General features: G+C 51.5%; 1 protein-coding gene and 1 pseudogene across 1 annotated transcript in view; one reads left to right on the forward strand and one right to left on the reverse strand.

Moving 5' to 3' along the window:
* LOC110257570 (TRPM8 channel-associated factor 2-like) overlaps positions 884–17,746 on the forward strand; it is an 86,096-nt gene continuing 69,233 nt past the window's right edge. Inside the window, exon 1 of the mRNA XM_021078927.1 lies at positions 884–1,080. The gene's annotated coding sequence lies outside the window, so the exon portion shown is untranslated. The remainder of the gene's footprint in view (positions 1,081–17,746) is intronic.
* On the reverse strand, positions 13,195–17,062 carry LOC110257612 (annotated as a pseudogene).

Consider the following 17,746-nt stretch of genomic DNA (forward strand, 5'->3'; position numbering starts at 1 on the left):
CCCCCAAAAAAAACCTCCACAAAAATAAAAATAGCGCATCTGCTGCGCAAAGCTGTTCAAAATCAGATTCCTAGTAAATCTAATACGCTAACCTTGATTTTGACCTTCTCACCCCTCTCAGGTAGAAATTCAAGCGGCAGCCACTCCAAAGCTTGGCTGCAATGGACGTGTCTGGTGCTGTAACACGCACGTTTCCTTCCCTGCCTGTCACTGCGCAGCACCTCAGTCTACAGCCCCAGACCGACCTCTTCACGCTGAGCTCCCTGGGCGCCCCGTCCCACCAATAAATCAACTCCTGCACAGGGTGCACGGCCGGGGGCTGACCACCAGGGGGCAGCCCCTGAACGCAGGAGGCGCCGGGCCAGCGCGACGCGGCGGTCGCAGTTCCGGCAGCGAAGGGGCCCCGCCTCCACGCTGGGCCAAAGCAGACCCTCGGCCACGGCGTAGGTCACTGCGGGGGGTTTGTCCTCCCCGAGTCTGGTGTGTAGGAGACGCGGCGCTTGCGCTCCTCACCAAATCAGACACGAATGCCGCCGAGCTCCCGTCGCACCGCCGGAACCCTCCGAGGGTCGAGCAGCGGGCTTTGGCTCCGCCCCAGCGGGCGGGCGGACCCCGCCCACAGGGGACGGACCCCGCCCACAGGGGACGGACCCCGCCCACAGGGGACGGACCCCGCCCACAGGGGACGGACCCCGCCCACAGGGGACGGACCCCGCCCACAGGGGACGGACCCCGCCCACAGGGGACGGACCCCGCCCACAGGGGACGGACCCCGCCCACAGGGGACGGACCCCGCCCACAGGGGACGGACCCCGCCCACAGGGGACGGACCCCGCCCACAGGGGACGGACCCCGCCCACAGGGGGCGGGCTGCGCACCCCGCCGGTTCCCGGCACGCCTCCGGCACTGCCCCAGGTGCGGCGGGACGGGTGGGGCCGTGGGGAGGTGGCCTTGACCGCGGCTCCGACTCCCCGCCCTGTCCGCCAGCTTGTGCCGGCCGCGCCCCAGGACCGCTCGCAGAGCCGCCGCACCGGCCTCAGCGCCCGAGCCCGCGCAGCGCACCAACCCGGCCGCCGCAGTGTGAGTTTGCCGAGCGCTTTCGCTAGCGCGTCCGCGGGATGGGGTGCGGTGGGGGCCGAGCGTGCGCCGCCAGGCGCCGGACGCAGGCCGGCGAACGCCTAGCTGTCGGGGTGTTCTTAGGTTTACGTTTTCGTTTCGTTTCCACAGTTGTCTCAATACACTTTCTCTCGCCTCTCGGAATTTGGGAGTCAAGACTTTGGGAACAGACGAGTGATTGCGTGGGTGGGTCTTTGCGCGCGCGCGCGTGCACGTAGTTCCGGAGAGTTGGGATCCGAGTTCTGAGAACTTTTTACACTTCTTCTGGAGTCTTTTGGTTGTTTTCCTGGAAAATTGGGGAGTCCTGATTCGTGACAGATGTCCCTGTCTGCTCAGAGGCGGTTAGCTTGACCTCATGCTTGCGACTTGTCTCTGCTTTTCTTACTGGAAACGGGGCAAGCCGAGATCCCTCAGCGCACGCTCCAGCCCTCAGCTGCAGACTGTGGAGTTTTGTGAATTCACTTGCCTGGCGGCGGTATTAGGAAATACGGGGCAGTGCTCAGGGAACCAGACCTCCTGGAGCTATCGAGTATGTGAAAGGTACAAAGTCTAGAAAACCGTGGGTAGCCTGGAGGCTTAACCAGGGTGAGACGCTCAGCTCTTACCTGGGGGGAGGCGATGAAAATGCAGGGTTCTGATTAGGAAGAGCTTTGAGTAGGATGGCTTGAGGCCAGCGGAACCCTGCTGTTATAGCACAGGGAACTCTACCCTATATTCTGCAATATATTCTTTGTGGGAAAAGAGTCTGAAAGAGAATGGATATGTGTATATGTGTAACTGAATAATTTTGTTATAGACCAGAAATTATCACGATCTTATAAATCAACTATACTTGTATAAAACGTTCAAAAATGAAGGGGAGAAAAAAGGGATGGCTTGAGTAAGATTGTAGATGAGACGGAAACCGGATTGGGTTCATCTGGGTGTGAAGGTGCCTTGGCTGAACTGACACTTGAGAAACAGATGAAAGATGAAGTGAGATGGCTGGTGGTGTGTGCAGACGGGAGGGAGGAAGGACAGGGTTGAGGCAGGTGCGGTGAAGGGTTTGGTGTCTGTCGATTTAGCTTGTTCCCCATAGCAAAGCCTCCTACAAGGACCAAGTGCAGGTAGCTTATTTGAGCCCATCACTGCAGAGTGATGAATCATATGGGGACGAGACCAGGAAGGAGGGGAAGCCCGCAGGGAAAGGCCTGCCGCTGAGCTGTTTACTGCTGTGGGCCTTGTGGACCTGGAGTCCTAGGTAGGCATTTACCTGGGAGCGGCTCCACCCAGTGATGCCGACTTGGGTGTCAGCTTCAGGGCTGCAGCTGGGCACCTGTTTAGGCGAGAAGGCTTCCCAATGCCCAGAAAGTCTTCCAGGGCAGTGGCTGAAGTCAGAGGTGGTCCAGGGTACCCAGAGCACCTACTACATGGCTCTGGTCCTTTGGGGACGCTAGAAAGGGCAGCAAAGGGAAAAGTGCTGGTTTTCTCGGGGCTCATGGTACACCCCATCCTGCTCAAGGCATGTTTATTGGCATTCCTTCATCTTTGAAAATAGTACAACCTCTTTCCATAACGTGGAGACTAGCGTATAAGTAATTCACTTGAGAGGAGCTGCTCTGAAGGGAATAATGAACTCAATTTAAGGTACACTAAATTTTAAAAGGCCTGGTGGACCTCAGAATGCTCCAGAGTAGCGGTGGGAACCTCCCTAGTTGGGCAGACCTAATAAATTGGAAAGCATTCCCAACTCGTTTCATCTCCCAGAACTGATTTCTTTCTTTGCTTTTCTTTTTTTTTTTTTTTTGTCTTTTTGCCTTTTCTTTGCTTTTTTTTTTTTAAAGTACTAAGCTTTTTATTTTTTTTTATAGTGATCGTAACAATACAATTTCACAGGATTTCCATCCCATAACCCAGGCACATCCCCCCACCCCCTAAACTGTCTCCTTTGGAGACCATAAGTTTTTCAATGTCTGTGAGTCAGCATCTGTTCTGCAAAGAAGTTCAGTCTGTCCTTTTTTCAAATCCCACATGTCAGTGAAAGCATTGGATGTTGGTGTCTCATTGTATGGCTGACTTCACTTAGCATGATAATTTCTAGGTCCATCCATGTTGCTAAAAATGCTGGTATTTCGTTCATTTTAATGGCTGAGTAATATTCCATTGTGTATATGTACCACATCTTCTGGATCCACTCCTCTGTCGATGGACATTTGGGTTGTTTCCATGTCTTGGCTATTGTAAATAGTGCTGCAATGAACATTGGAGTACATGTGTCTTTGCGAGTCATAGTTTTCTCTGGATAGCTGCCCAGGAGTGGGATTGCTGGGTCCAGTGGTAGTTCTATGTTTAGTTTTCTGAGGCATCTCCATACTGCTTTCCAGAGTGGTTGCACCAATTTACAATCCCACCCACAGTGTACTAGTGTTCCTTTTTCTCCACACCTCTCCAGCACTTATTGTTTGTAGACTTGTGGATGCTGGCCATTCTGGCTGGTGTAAAGTGGTACCTCTTCGAGGTTTTGATTTGCATTTCTCTAATAATGCGTGATGTTGAACATCTTTTCATGTATTTTTTGGCCATCTGCATGTCTTCTTTGGAGAAGTGTCTGTTTAGATCTTCTGCCCATTTTTGGATGGGGTTGTTTGTTTTTTGGTGTGGAGCTGCAGAAGGTGTTTATAAATTTTGGAGATGAATCCCTTGTCAGTTGAATGACTTGCAAAGATTTTCTCCCCTTCTGTGGGTTGTCTTTTTGTGTTGTTTAGGGTTTCCTTTGCTGTGCAGAAACTTTGAAGTTTGATTAGGTCCCATTTGTTTGTTTTTGTTTTTACCATCATTACTCTAAGAGGTGGATCTGAGAAGATGTTGCTGTCGTTTGTGTCAGAGAGTGTTTGGCCTCTGTTTTCCTCTAGGAGTTTGATAGTGTTTGGTCTTCTATCTAGGTCTTTAATCCATTTGGAGTTGACTTTCGTGTATGGTGTTAGGGAGTGTTCTCATTTCATTCTTTTCCATGTGGCTGTCCAGTTTTCCCAGCACCACTTAGTGAACAGGCTGTCCTTTCTCCATTGTATGTCCTCGCTTCCGTTGTCATAGATGAGTTGGCTGTAGGTGCGTGGGTTGAATTCTGGGCTTTCTCTCCTATTCCACTGATCTATATGTCTGTCCTTGTGCCAGTACCATACAGTTGATGACGGTTGCTTTGTCGTATAGTCTGAAGTCCAGGAGCCTGATTCCTCCAGCTCCATGTTTCTTTTTCAGGATGTGTTTGGCTATTCTGGGTCTTTTGTGCTTCCAAACAAACTTTAAAATATTTTGTTTGAGTTCTGTGAAACATGTCCTTGGTAATTTGATAGGGATTGCATTGAATCTGTAGATTGCCTTAGGCAGTATAGTCATTTTGATAATATTAACTCTTCCAATCCCCAAGCATGGTATGTCTTTCCATCTATTTGTATCATCTTTGATTTCTTTCATCAGTGGCTTGTACTTTTCAGAGTACAGGTCTTTTGTCTCTTTGGGTAGATTTACTCCTGGGTATTTTATTCTTTTGGATGTGATGGTAAACGCGATTGCTTCCCTAATTTCTCTTGCTGCTCTTTCATTGTCAGTGTATAGAAATGCCATCGATTTCTGTGTATTAATTTTGTATCCTGCGAGTGTGTAAAATTGATGGATGAGCTCTGAGAGTTTTCTGGTAGAGTCTTTAGGGTTCTCTAGGTATCGTATCATGTCATCTGCAAATAGTGATAGTTTTACTTCTTCCTTTCCAATTTGGATTCCTTTCATTTCTGTTCCTTCTCTGATTGCCATGACTAGGGCTTCCAAAACTATGTTGAAGAGTAGTGGCGAGAGCGGACATCCTTGTCTTGTTCCTGATCTCAGCGGGAATTCTTTCAGCTTTTCACCATTGAGAAGGATGTTTGCTGTGAGTTTGTCATATATGGCCTTTATGATGTTGAGGTAGGTTCCTGCTACGCCCACTTTCTGAAGGGTTTTTATCAGAAATGGGTGTTGGATCTTGCCAGAGGCTTTTTCCGCGTCTATTGAGAGGTTCATATGGTTTTTCTTCTTCAGTTTGTTAATGTGGTGTATCACACTGATGGATTTGCGGATATTGAAGAACCCTTGCATCCCTGGGATAAATCCCACTTGATCATGATGTACAATCCTTGTAATGTATTGTTGGATGTGGTTTTGTTGAGGATTTTTGCATCTGTGTTCATCAGTGACATTGGCTTGTAGTTTTTTTTGTGGTGTCTTTGTGTGGTTTTGGTATCAGGGTGATGGTGGCTTCATAGACTGAGTTTGGTAGTATCCCTTCCTGTGCAATTTTTTGAAAGAGTTTCAGAAGGATAGGTGTTAGCTCTTTAAATGTTTGATAGACTTTGCCCGTGAAGCCATCTGGTCCTGGACTTTTGTTTGTTGGAAGTTTTTTAATCATCGTTTCAATTTCAGTTCTTGTGATTGGTCCATTCATCTTTTCTATTTCCTCTTGGTTTTGTCTTGGAAGAGTGTACTTTTCTAAGAATTTGTCCATTTCTTCTAGGTTTTCGATTTATTGGCATATAGTTGCATATGGTAGTCTCTTGTGATCCTTTGTATTTCTGTGATGTCCATTGTTACTTCTCCTTTTTCATTTCTAATTTTATTGATTTGAGTCCTCTCTCTCTCTCTCTCTCTCTCTTTTGATAAGTCTGGCTAGGGGTTTATCAATTTTGTTGATCTTTTCAAAGAACCAGCTTTTCGTTTCATTGATCTTTTCTATGGTTTTCTTTGTTTCTATTTCATTGATTTCTGCTCTGATCTTTATGATTTCTTTCCTTCTGCTAACTTTAGGTCTTGTCTGTTCTCTCTCGAGCTGCTTTAGATGTAAAGTTAGGTTGTTTATTTGAGCTTTTTCTTGTTTCCTGAGGTGGGCTTGTATTGCTATAATGTTTCCTCTTAGAATGGCTTTTGGCGCATCCCATAGGTTTGGGAGTGTTGTATCTTTGTTGTCATTTGCTTCTAGGTATTTTTTAATTTCCTCTTTGATTTCTTCAGTGATCCATTGGTTGTTTAGCAGCATGTTGTTGAGTCTCCATGTGTTTGTATTTTTTGCAGATTTTTTCTTGTTGATTTCCAGTCGTATAGTGTTGTGGTCAGAAAAGATGTTTGATATGATTTCAATTTTCTTAAAGTTAGCAAGGTCGGATTTGTAGCCCAGGATGTGATCAATCTTAGAGAATGTTCCATGTGCACTTGAGAAGAATGTGTATTTTGCTGCTTTTGGATGGAATGTCCTATAAATATCTATGAAGTCCACCTGGTCTGATGCATCATTCAGGGCCGGTGTTTCCTTATTGATTTTCTGTCTGGTTGATCTGTCCATTGCTGTAAGTAGGGTGTTAAAGTCCCCCACTATGATTGTGTTATTGTCGATCTGTCCTTTTAAGGTTGTTAGCAGTTGCTTTGTATATTGTGGTGAACCTATATTGAGTGTGTAGATATTTAAAATTGTTATATCTTCTTCTTGGATTGATCCTTTGATCATTATGTAATGACCTTCTTTGTCCCTTAAAATAGCCTTCATTTTAAAGTCTATTTTGTCCGATATGAGTATTGCAACTTCAGCTTTCTTTTGATTCCCATCGGCATGGAGTATTTTCTTCCATCCTCTCACTTTCAATTTGTATGTGTCCCTAGAAGTGAAGTGGGTCTCTTGAAGACAGCATATGTATATATATATATATATATATATATATATGGATCTTGTTTTTGTATCCATTCCGCCAGTCTATGTCTTTTGGGTGGGGCGTTTAGTCCATTCACATTTAAAGTAATTATTGATATGTATGTTCTTATTGCCATTTTATTAATTGCTTTGGATTTTTGTTGCTCTTTTTTCTTCTCTTGTTCTCTCCTCTTCTGGTTTGATGACTATCTTTAGTGTATTTGCATTGATTTTTCTTATTTGCTTGTGTATCAACTATAGATTTTTGGTTTGCAGTTATTCTGAAATATCGATATAAGAGTCTATATATATATATATGAGATTGTTTTAAGTTGTTGGTCTCTTAATTGCAAATTCATCTCCAGTGTCCTGCATTTGTACCCTCCTCTTCTCATGATTTCTGGTTTTGGTGGCATAATTGTGCATGAATGATTTTGTATTTTTACTGTATATATACCTTTACTGGTGAGCCTTGTCATTTGTGGTATTTTTGTTTCTTGTTGCTGTCTTTTCTTTTCTGCCTAGAGAAGTTCCTTTAGTATTTGTTGTAAGGCTGGTTTCCTGTTGCTGAATTCTCTTAGCTTTTGCTTATCTGTGAAGGTTTTGATTTCTCCTTCATATCTGAATGAGAGCTTTGCTGGGTAGAGTAATCTTGGTTGGAGGTTTTTTCCTTTCATCATGTTAAGTATCTCATGCCACTCCCTTCTGGCCTGCAGAGTTTCAGCTGAAAAATCTGCCGATAACCTTATTGTGGTTCCCTTGTATGTTATTTGTTTCTTTCCCCTAGCTGCTTTCAAGATTTTCTCTTTGTCTTTAATTTTGGTCAGTTTGATTAATATGTGTCTTGGGGTGTTCCTCAGGGGTGTTTTCCCTGGGGTTTATTTTATATGGTACTCACTGTGCTTCCTGGATTTGAGTGAGTGATTCCTTTCCCCTGTTAGGGAAATTTTTGGCTATTATCTCTTGGAATATTTTTTCTGTCCCCTTCTGTCTCTCTTCTCCTTCTGGCACCCCTATAATATGGATGTTGGTACATTTAACAGTGTCCCAGAGTTCTCTGTGACTCTCTTCATTTGTTTTCAATCATTTCTCTCTTTTCTGTTCTGCATCCATGATTTCCACTAACCTGTCCTCCACCTCGCTTATTCATTCTTCTGCCTCTTGTATTCTGCCGTTAGCTGCTTCTAGTGAGTTTATTTCAGTTATTGTATTTTGCATGTCTTCTTGTTTAAGTTTTATCTCTTGTATCTCTTTGCTTAGTGTTTCCTGTAAGTTATCCACCTTTGCCTCCAGTTTATTGCTAATGCCTTGCATCATCTTCAGCATCACCAGTCTAAAGTCTTTTTCCTGGTGGCTGAAAATCTCCTGATCACTTAGCTGATTTTCCGGGGTTTTTTCTTTCTTCCTTGTCTGAATTATAGTTCTCTGTCTTTTCATTTTTATAGGTTTTTGGTGTGTTGACCTTTTACAGATAATAGGGTTGTAGCTTCTTTTCCTTCTGGTGTCTGCCCCCCTTGTGGCTGAAGTCAGTATGGGGGGCTTGCTGAAGGCGTCCTGATGGGAGGGGCTGATGCCTGCCCCCTGGTAGGTGGAGCTGATTCTTATCCCTCTGGTGGGTGGGGCTTAGTCTCTGGATGGGATTAGAGGTGGCTGTGTGCCTGAGGGGTCTTTAGGCAGCCTGTTTACTAAGGGGTGGGGCTGTGATCCCACCTGGGTTGTTGTTTGCCCTGGGGCTTCTCAGCTGCTGCCTGATTGGTGGGGCCATATTTTCCCAAAATGGCCCCCTCCAGAGAAAGGCATGCTGCTGAATATTCCCGAGAGCCTTGCCTTCAATGTCCTTCCCTCACAGCAAGCCACATTCACCCCCGTTCTCCTAGGAGGTCCTCAAAGAACTGTAGTCAGGTTTCACACAGATTCCTATGGAGACTTTGCTTTGCCCTGGGACCCCCTGCACTTGAAATTCGGTGTGCGCCTTTTAGGAATGGGGTCTCTGTTTCCCCCAGTCCCATGGCTCCTGGGCACAAGCCCCACTGGCCTTCAATGCCAGATGCTCCAGGGGCTCTTTCTCCCAGTGCCAGGTCCTCGCACATGGGAGTTTGATGTGTGGCTCGGAGCTCTCACTCCTGTAGGTGAGTCTCTGTGAACCAGTTAGTTTCCAGTCTGTGGGGCTTCCCACCCGGGAGGTATGGGGTTGCTTATATTGCGTAATCACTCCTCCTACCTCTTGATGTGGCCTCCTCTTTGTCTTCTGGAGTAGGATATCTTTTTGAAGGGTTCTAGTTCATTTGGTTGAAGATTGCTCAGCCTTTGGTTGTGAATTTTGTTGTTTTTAGGAGAGAAGTTGAGCTCCAGTCCTTCTATTCTGCCATCTCAATCCCATCCTCCTCTTTTGTCTTTTTAAGGCTCAGATCCTGTGTTACTGTGGTGTAGGCCAGCAGCTGTAGCTCTGATTCGACTCCTAGCCTGGGAACCTCCATATGCTGCATGTGTGGCCCTTAAAATAAAGGAAAATTAAAAAAAAAAGATCTCCCAGTGCTCCCAGCACATGGAGTCTATCCCAGAGCAGCCAGCGCGCCCCCACCCTCTCCTCCTCAGGCCCTGTTAATAAGATGTCATCTGCGGATGGACCAGTGCTGAGGGTCCCTGGGCTGGGCTGTGACCGCGGGCGGGCGGATTTGTCCCTGGGCCAAGTGTGAATGTGTACTGTCCCCCCTCCCAGGTGAAGAGGAGCGGCCGCTTATTTCCCCGGGGGCACAGCTGCAGTCACGTGACCAAAAGCTGCCCAGTTCTCTCCTGGGGACGGTATCCATGCGGCACAGCAGCTGTGACAGGGGTGGGCGCTGGGTGAAGTCATGGCACTCCACCATCAAACACCCCCCCTTTCTTGGCTATGCCCATGGCCTGCAGAGGTTCCGGGGGCCAGGGATGGCATCCGGGCCACAGCAGTGATAAAGCCAGGCCCTGAACTCGCTGGGCCCCTCGGGAACGCCCAGCCTCAGGTACCCTTGACATGTTCTGTTTCACAGGGGCCAGACTGCTGTCGAAAGCAGGGCTGTGCAAAGCCCTCGCCACCGCCTCTCTCAGGTGTGTGAGGGCGGCCCTGGTCCCTGCTAGTCCACCCGAGTGAGGGCTGGTTTGGATTCACCGTGCAGGGCATGTCAGAGTTACTTGTCAGGGATGAGATTTGCTTTGCTTTCTTTCCAGACTGACTCTGTTTTGGAAGTTGATTCAGTGACTTTGTGGTTCAGTGTATCCTTTTAAGGCTTAAAAAAAAATCTGTGTTACATCTTTGTTTGGGCACCTCCTAGGGTTTATTTGGCCTCATGAGGAGGGCGCGGCTCTGGATGTTTCTTAGTTGCCCCAAGGGCTCAGCATGAACTTGAAACACCTCTTGTCACTGTGGAGGCTCTGGGAACTGAAGCAAAACTCTCATTTACTCTTGTTTCTTAAAATGTTAATAGATAAACCAAAGATGCTGGAGTTCCCATGGCGCAGTAGGTTAAGAATCCCACTACCTGCTTACACCACACCTCACAGCAGTGCCAGATCCTTTAACCCACTGAATGGCGCCAGGGATTGAACCCACATCCTCATGGATACTAGTCGGGTTACTACTGAGCCACAACAGGAACTCTGATATTTTGTAGACTTTTTGATGATGGGCATTCTGATCTGTGTGAGGTTGTACGGCTTTGTAGTATTGATTTGTATTTCTGTAATATTTATCAAGCATATATTTATCAAGATGTTGAGCATCTTTCATGGTTTTTTTTTGTTTGTTTGTTTTGGGTTTTTTTGGCCGTCTTTATGCCTTCCTTGGAGAAATGTGTTTAGATCTGTCCATATTTGATTGGGTTGTTGGGGGGTTTTTTGCTATAAAGCTGCATGAGATTTAGTGCAATCCCTTGTCAGTTGCTTGTTTTGCAAAGGTTTCCTTCCATTCTGCGGGTTGTCTTCTCATTGTCTTTATGATCTCCTTTACTCTGCTTTTAAGTTTAATTAGGTCCCACTTGTTTATGTTCATTTTTATTTGCATTACCCTAGGAGGTAGATCCACAAAGCTATTGCTGCAATTTCTGTCAGAGTGTTCTGCCCATGTTTTCCTCGGGGAGACTTCTAGTGTGTGCACAGCCGCCTCGGGCTGGGCACCCACAGGGCTCTCAGGAAACACTGGGCTGCACCTCGGGGTGCGTATCAGATAGGCATTGCCTCTTGCAGCGCTGGCTTCCTGGGGGGTGAGCTGTGCATACAGACAGGGCTTCACCCTGGGTCCCCTGCTCTGAGGTTCCTGCTTTGAGATTTGAACAGGGGCACCTGCGTTTCCTTTCCTTTCTTTCTTTTTTCAGTCCACCCATGACAGTGGAAGTTCCCAGGCCAGGAATGGAGCCGGCTATGCAGTTATGGCCTTCCCCGCAGCTGCAGGAATGCCAGATCCTGAATGCGCTGTCCTGGGCACCCATGGGCCCTGCGTCTTCGATTATGTAGCCCCTCCTCTGCAGTTGTGCTTTTCTATTTGTTTGGCTCTTTTTAGTTTCTCCTTAGAGGACCTTGACCCAGGGATGTTGCAGGAAAGGGACGCATTCTTTTCTCTTCCCAAGAGCTCTTTCCTTTCTTTGTTCCCCGCCCCCAAGCCAGGAGACCCAGGCACCTGATGATGGCGAGTCTGGAACCAAGCTTTCTGTGATCTCACACGCCTGCCCATGGGGTGGCCCCCATCCCAAGTGAGCGTCTTGGTATGGGATAAGTTCATCATCTCACAGGGACCCAGGCTCAGTCCTGCATTGCATGCCACCTGGTGTTGGGCAAAGTGTTTGCTCAGAGTCCCAGTCTCTCACCTGGGCGGCAGCTCAGCATCCGATTGAACTCAGGGGATGCTGATCAGGCAGGTGAGGAAAAGACAGCGTCAGCATGTAAGGGGTTTGCTGTCCCGGATCCACCGCTGCTTGTTGCAAATCGGTGGCTAGTGTAGGGCGTGGCTGTCCCACCCTGCTCCAGCCCCACCTCACTGAACTGTGTGCACGTGAGGACAGGGAATGGTGCAGAGCCCACCACTTCCCCGTGATGACGGGTAGACGAGCGTCCCCAAAGCTGCGTCCGCAGAGGCGTGGCCGGTGTTCTCGCCCCTGTGCCCAGCACCTGCCAGCACATCCTCGCCCGGTGTGTTAACAACCACCGGGGCCACGTGGTGTTGCCCCTCCTCTCTTGATGGGATTCGACCAAACCCCGCCGCAGGAGGACCTGTTGTCTCCTTTTGAATTGGATGAGCTGGAGCCTGGGGCACACACACTCTCACAGTCTTCTCTTGTTCCCCATCGCTCTCCATGGGACGTCCGTCGCCGGGAGCGTGAGCGTCGAAGTTTGTGACTTTCTCTGTCAGGCAAAACTCCGTCGCAGGTGGGCGCCAGGTGGTTCCTTTTTGGTGAGATTCACTTCTAGGGTTTTTTCTGGTAACCACCCTTCTGTCCATAGTCTCACCCATGTATACGTGCGCTTATGCCCATGTGTTCTTCTGGGTTATAAAACGGTGGGCTGGAGCCGTGTGTCTCCTCCTTTTGATTGGTACTTTTTACGTCCCAGACGGACGGGACCAGTTAGTCCTCCTGCCGAGTGTATATTAGGACGCACAGGACTGAATGTTTTCTCCCACAGTTGACATTTTTCTTGCTTTATCTTTTCCCTTTCATGGGGATGCGCTGGGATTTTGGCATCATAGGTTGATGAACACAGGGCATCAAATTGAAGTGGAAATGATCTCATCTTGAGGTTTAGTGTAAATGACACGGCTGTGCCCAGCATCATCGTCATCTGTGAGGTGTGCTTCAGCTGCATCATCACAACCTCCCCCCCTTTTTTCAGTCTTTTTAGGGCTGCACCTGTGGCATATGGAGGTTCCCAGGCTAGGCGTAGAATTGGAGCTGTAGCCTCTGGCCTACGCCACAGCCACAGCAACACAGGATCCGAGCCACGTCTGCAGCCTACACCACAGTTCAGGGCAATACCGGATCGTTAACCCACTGAGCAAGGCCAGGGATCGAACCTGTGTCATCATGGATACTCATCAGATTTGATTCTGCTGAGCCCTGATGGGAACGCCCATCATACAGCTCTCGTCACTACTTCCCATCTCTGCCATCAGTGCATTTGCACAGGCACCTCGATGTTGGCCAGGAAGAGATATTCTAAAGACAGACAAAGGCCACAAGCATGGCCTTTTAAAAATACATATTCTTTTTTTTTTTTTTTTTTTTTTTTTGTATTTTTAGGGCTGCACCCCCGGCATATGGAGGTTTCCAGGCTAGGGGTCTGATTGGAGCTGTAGCTGCTGGCCTACACCACAGCCACAGCAATGTGGGATCCGCGCCGTGTCTATAATCTACACCACAGCTCACGGCAATGCCAGATCCTTAACCCACTGAGCGAGGCCAGAAATCGGACCCGACACCTCACGGTTCCTAGTTGGACTCATTTCTGCTGCGCCACAACAGGAGCTCCAAAAATGATATATTCTTAAAGTCTGTTTATCAGCACAGCACTTGGCTGTCACCCCAGACGCCAGGGTGTTCCTGCAGAATGCAGGTGTTTCTGGAGAAGCACCAGGTGTCATCTCATGGGGAAAGGAAGGCTTGACGGGGCAAGAGAGGGTTCTAGGGAATATTTTTGAATGAGTGTGTTCCAAATTAGGCCACAGATTTATCCGTTTATTCCGTTACATGGTCCATATTCTATTTCTGAGTGAAGGGATCGATTGCGGCCACGAGCAAGCAGCAGTGAGGATGCGCATTAAAAATAAAGCAAAACACATTACATGGAAGTGGACCAGGGCACGCAGGTGTGTAAAGTGTGGGCACACACCTGGCACGTGGGCTGCACCTCGTGTCCCAGGTGAGAGAAGACAGGCCGTCGGGGAGAGGCGTCCGTGAAGGAGGAGAGGCCTCGGCTTGGCAGAGGCAGAGCCCTGCCCAGGGACGCCCCAGTCCTCCCCCCGCACCCACACCCCGTTTCCCCCTCTACGGTCTCTGTGGGCGGTTCTCTCAGCACCGCAGCTTCTCTTCCAGAACCTCCAGGGCCCATCAGGTCATGGCCAAGGCTCTGCCCCTCTGGACGGCGCCCCGCGGCCTCTGTGCTCAGCTCCTGGCCGCGTCTCGGGTTCCTCCACGGCCGTGTCGAGCCCGGAAGAGCAGAATCCCGAGGCCCAGCAGGATCAGGCCGGCCGCGGCCGTCGGACGAGGTTCCCCACCATGTCGTCTTGGGGGGCAGAGGCTAGGGGTTGCGGGCAGAGAGGTCACAGAGGTCAGGGCAGATCCCAGGCCCCCCCGAGTCCTGGGCAGCCCCTCCCCTTTATAGGCCGTGAACCCGAGGACCCAGCCCCGTAACTGAGGATTTCTCCTGCGCACCACTCGTGGGATCTGGCTGGTGGTGTGATGGGCGGGTGGTGTCTGCCGGTCCTGAGAATCACAAATTGGAGGTGTGAGCGCGGAGCTGGGGACCCACAGCCCTTCCCTGGGTTCTGTGTCCCCTCTTGTCTGTGTGACTGTCTCAGACATTTCTGGGGTCAGGACCCTGTGCTGACTGAGCTCCAACAGGGCAGACTTGGGGCCCCTCCCCTGAGAACAGGAAGTTCAGCTGGCCGGTGGGGTGTGACCCCGCTCTGCCCCCATGGACCCCCCCTCCACAAACCCACACGGACCCCTGTGGGGGCCTGAGTCCGTGGGGTGGAGGGGCTGATCCTGGGAGGCTCCTGGGGGTCAGGATGGGAGGTGAGGGGGCTGGTCCCCACATCTCCCTCCCCATGACCGCCTTCAGCCACCCCTCTCAGAGCCCTGGGGTCCCCCCACATCTCTGCCCGACCCCACCCCCTTGGCCCCCCAGCCTGTCCTTGAGCATCTGAGCAGCATTAGCTCCTCCGAGACTCAAAACTGCCCCGGGGTGGCCTGTGCGCCCCATGAGCAAATGGGCCCCGAGACTCTGCCATTGTTGAATTGGGGCCTGGGGGTGGGGGCTGGGGCTCCCAGGGGTCCTGGGAAAGAGGCCAGGAAGGGGCTGGGGGCTGGGGCTGCCCCTGGAGTCCCCGCCTCACTAAACTCTCCCTGCACCTGCCCTGTGTCGTCCCCAAGACCCTCTGGGTGGGTGCCCCCCTGGCCCCTTCCAGACCCAGGGGAGGGGAGGGGTGGGCGGGGGAGGCAGGGCCTCTGAGGGGCAGGTCCCCGACTCCCACCCCAGCCAGGAGCTCTCAGGGGACAGGGTCCTGGGCTGCCTGAGCTCAGGACAAGGTCAGGGTCCCCTGACCTGAGACCATGAGCTCCAGGGGGTCACTGGGATGTGACAGCAGGTAGGGGTCACTGCTGAGTGAGCCGTGGCACCTGTAGGTGCCCCTGTGGGCTGAGGTCACGGGACTCATGGAGAACTCGGCCAGGAACAGCCCACCAGGATGTCCAGGGGGTCCCTGGGGGCCGACCACAGGGAGGAGAGGTTGTGTCCACCGTAGCATCTGTACCGGCCCCCATGGAGGCCTCTCACCTCACCCAGGAGGAAGTGGGCCTGAGAGAGCCCAGCCTGGGGCTGCTGGGCAGGGCACTGGGGAGGTCCCGTGCCCCCTCCTTGGCCAGAGCGAACCTGTCGTAGCCGATGGCAGAGCGACACTGGAGGGTCAGGCTCTGTCCAGAGGCCACGACAGGGCCCTCCGTGGTCAGGAGGGAGGGCTTCCCAGAGCCCCCTGGGGGGAGAGCCCTGGGTTAGGGGCTGCTTCCCCCATGACCCCCTTGTCCCCCCTGGCCCCCAGGTCTCACTGTCTCTCACACTCTGGGTTCTGGTCCGGGAGCCCCGCCCCCCCAGCCACCCCCTCACATGGGGCTCTGCTCTGAGCCAGCCCCCAGGGACCTTCCTAGGGCCCCAAAGCCTCTGGGACCAGGATGGGCCCTCCTCACCTGAGACCAGGAGCTCCAGGGGGTCACTGGGGGGCGACCGCACCTGGGGTTTGTCTCTTAAACAGCCATAGCATCTGAACATCGCCCTGTGGCTGGGGGTCACGGGGCCCACCGGGAACAGGGCCCAGGTCTGCCTATTAGGGTATCTCTGTGTGTCCAGGGTCCAGGAGGGCTTGGGTTCTCCTTCCTTAGTCGGAATGAGCCTGTCATATCCCTGCTGTGAGCCACCCTGGAGGGTCACGTTCCCTCCTGAGGCCACGACAGGGCTGGGCAGGGCTGAGAGGGTGGGTTTGCTCTAGGCTCCCAGGAGAGAAGGAGGCAGCTTGTTACATGGGGCTCACAGTCCCTCAGCTCCCCCAGGGCTGGGCTGTGAGAGGGACCCACCCTGAGAGCAGACCCCTGCCTGAGGGCAGAGCCTGAGGCTGGGCCCCCTGAGTGTCCTCTCACCTGTCACCACCAGCTCCAGGGTGTCACTGGGCTCTGACCTGCCAGTCGGGCTGTGACAATAACACTGGTATCTCCCGGCGTAGTCCTGAGTCATGTACTGAATGAAGAACTTGGCCTTGTCCCCAGCTTCCAGTGGGCTCAGTCTGTCCCCTAGAGCTGGCCTTCCCTCTGCATACAGATGGCTCCCCCAGGTGACCAGAGGGTCTGGCTCAGGCCAGAGGATGGGTTTGGGGAGGGTGCCTGGAAGGACATGAGAGACCAGGTCACAAGACCTCCCCACCCCCAGGTCCCCAGCTCTCAGCCCAACCCTGCCTGACTCCCCATCCTTCAGCCCCTCCCTGCCGTCTCCATGCCCAGTGCCCGGGGGTGGCCCCTTGTCCCCATGGAGGAGAGGAGGCGCTGGGACCCCTGGGCACAGACTCACCTGCCTGCACCTGGGTCCCCAGGCCCACACTCAGCCCTGGAAGAGAGCACCCGTGAGGACTCGCCCTGGACTCTGAGCAGAACCTCTCGTGCCCGGGTGTCCTGAGAGAACAGGCTGGTGTGGGGAGGGGGCGGGTCCCTCCCGGAGCAGGGCTTCCCCTCCCCCTGCATCTCACCGAGGCAGAGCCGGGCGGGGAGCGTGGGGGTCCAGGCTGTGCAGGTGGAGGAGAGCACGGCGCCCTCAGGACAGACAGACCACGGGGTGTGGCTCCTCGGAGGCTGGTCCTCCCTGTCACGGGGATGTCGCCTCAGCAGCCCCACAGGAAGGGGAACTGCCTCTTCCTGGGAGCCTGGCACTTGTGTCCATGACAAACCTGGTGCCCCTTCCAGGTTCAGGGGACCAGGGCATGTCCTCCCTCTCAGAGCCTCCCCTTGGGGTCTCCTTCCTCCTCTGCCCGTCCATCAGCACCTCCCTGTGGCTCCTCCGTGTGGACCGGGGTCACCCGTCCTGGAGATGCTTCAGATAAAGCTGCCCTGCAGAACTCAGGTCACTAGAGCTGCCCCTCTAGCGTCTAAGTGCAGCTCAGTGCAGGTCAGTGCGGCCGTGAGCGCAGAGGAGCAGTCGAGGGCATGAGGGAAGGAAACAGGACTCTCAGCTCGGTCTGTGGCTTTTTTTTTTCACGCCCTCCTCTGACTTCTCCTTTCCTGCATCAGCATCCACACCACCCTCCTGGGAACAAGCCCCTCAGTCATTCATGCCTTCTCGGTGCGCCTGGTTCCTTGGACAGAACCGCTTCCTCCTCCTCTGATTTGTCCTCAGACTTAGGGGACAGTGAGTCACGTTACTGAGAAAACCTGGCCTTCATTTAAATATCTGTCCCTCACCCACAGCCTTTCGAATTGAGCAGTGACACTGTGAAAGGGTTTTCTTCCCCATTTTCAAAAGTTCCTTTGAAACGTCCGTCTACTAGAGAGACTAAAGTGTGGTTTTTCCGCTCTCGAGATACCCTCGTGCTGTTTTCACGGTAGCTGATGCAGATCGTGGAGGTGGAAAGTGGCTCTAAGACCTGGGCGTCGTTAATATCTCGTGAGCACTTGACATTGAGTCTAGGCTATACAACTAGCGAATCACCATGTTTATCTGAAA

The sequence above is a fragment of the Sus scrofa genome, chromosome 18 (genome assembly GCF_000003025.6).
Source record: "Sus scrofa isolate TJ Tabasco breed Duroc chromosome 18, Sscrofa11.1, whole genome shotgun sequence".
Taxonomy (NCBI): Eukaryota; Metazoa; Chordata; class Mammalia; order Artiodactyla; family Suidae; genus Sus; species Sus scrofa.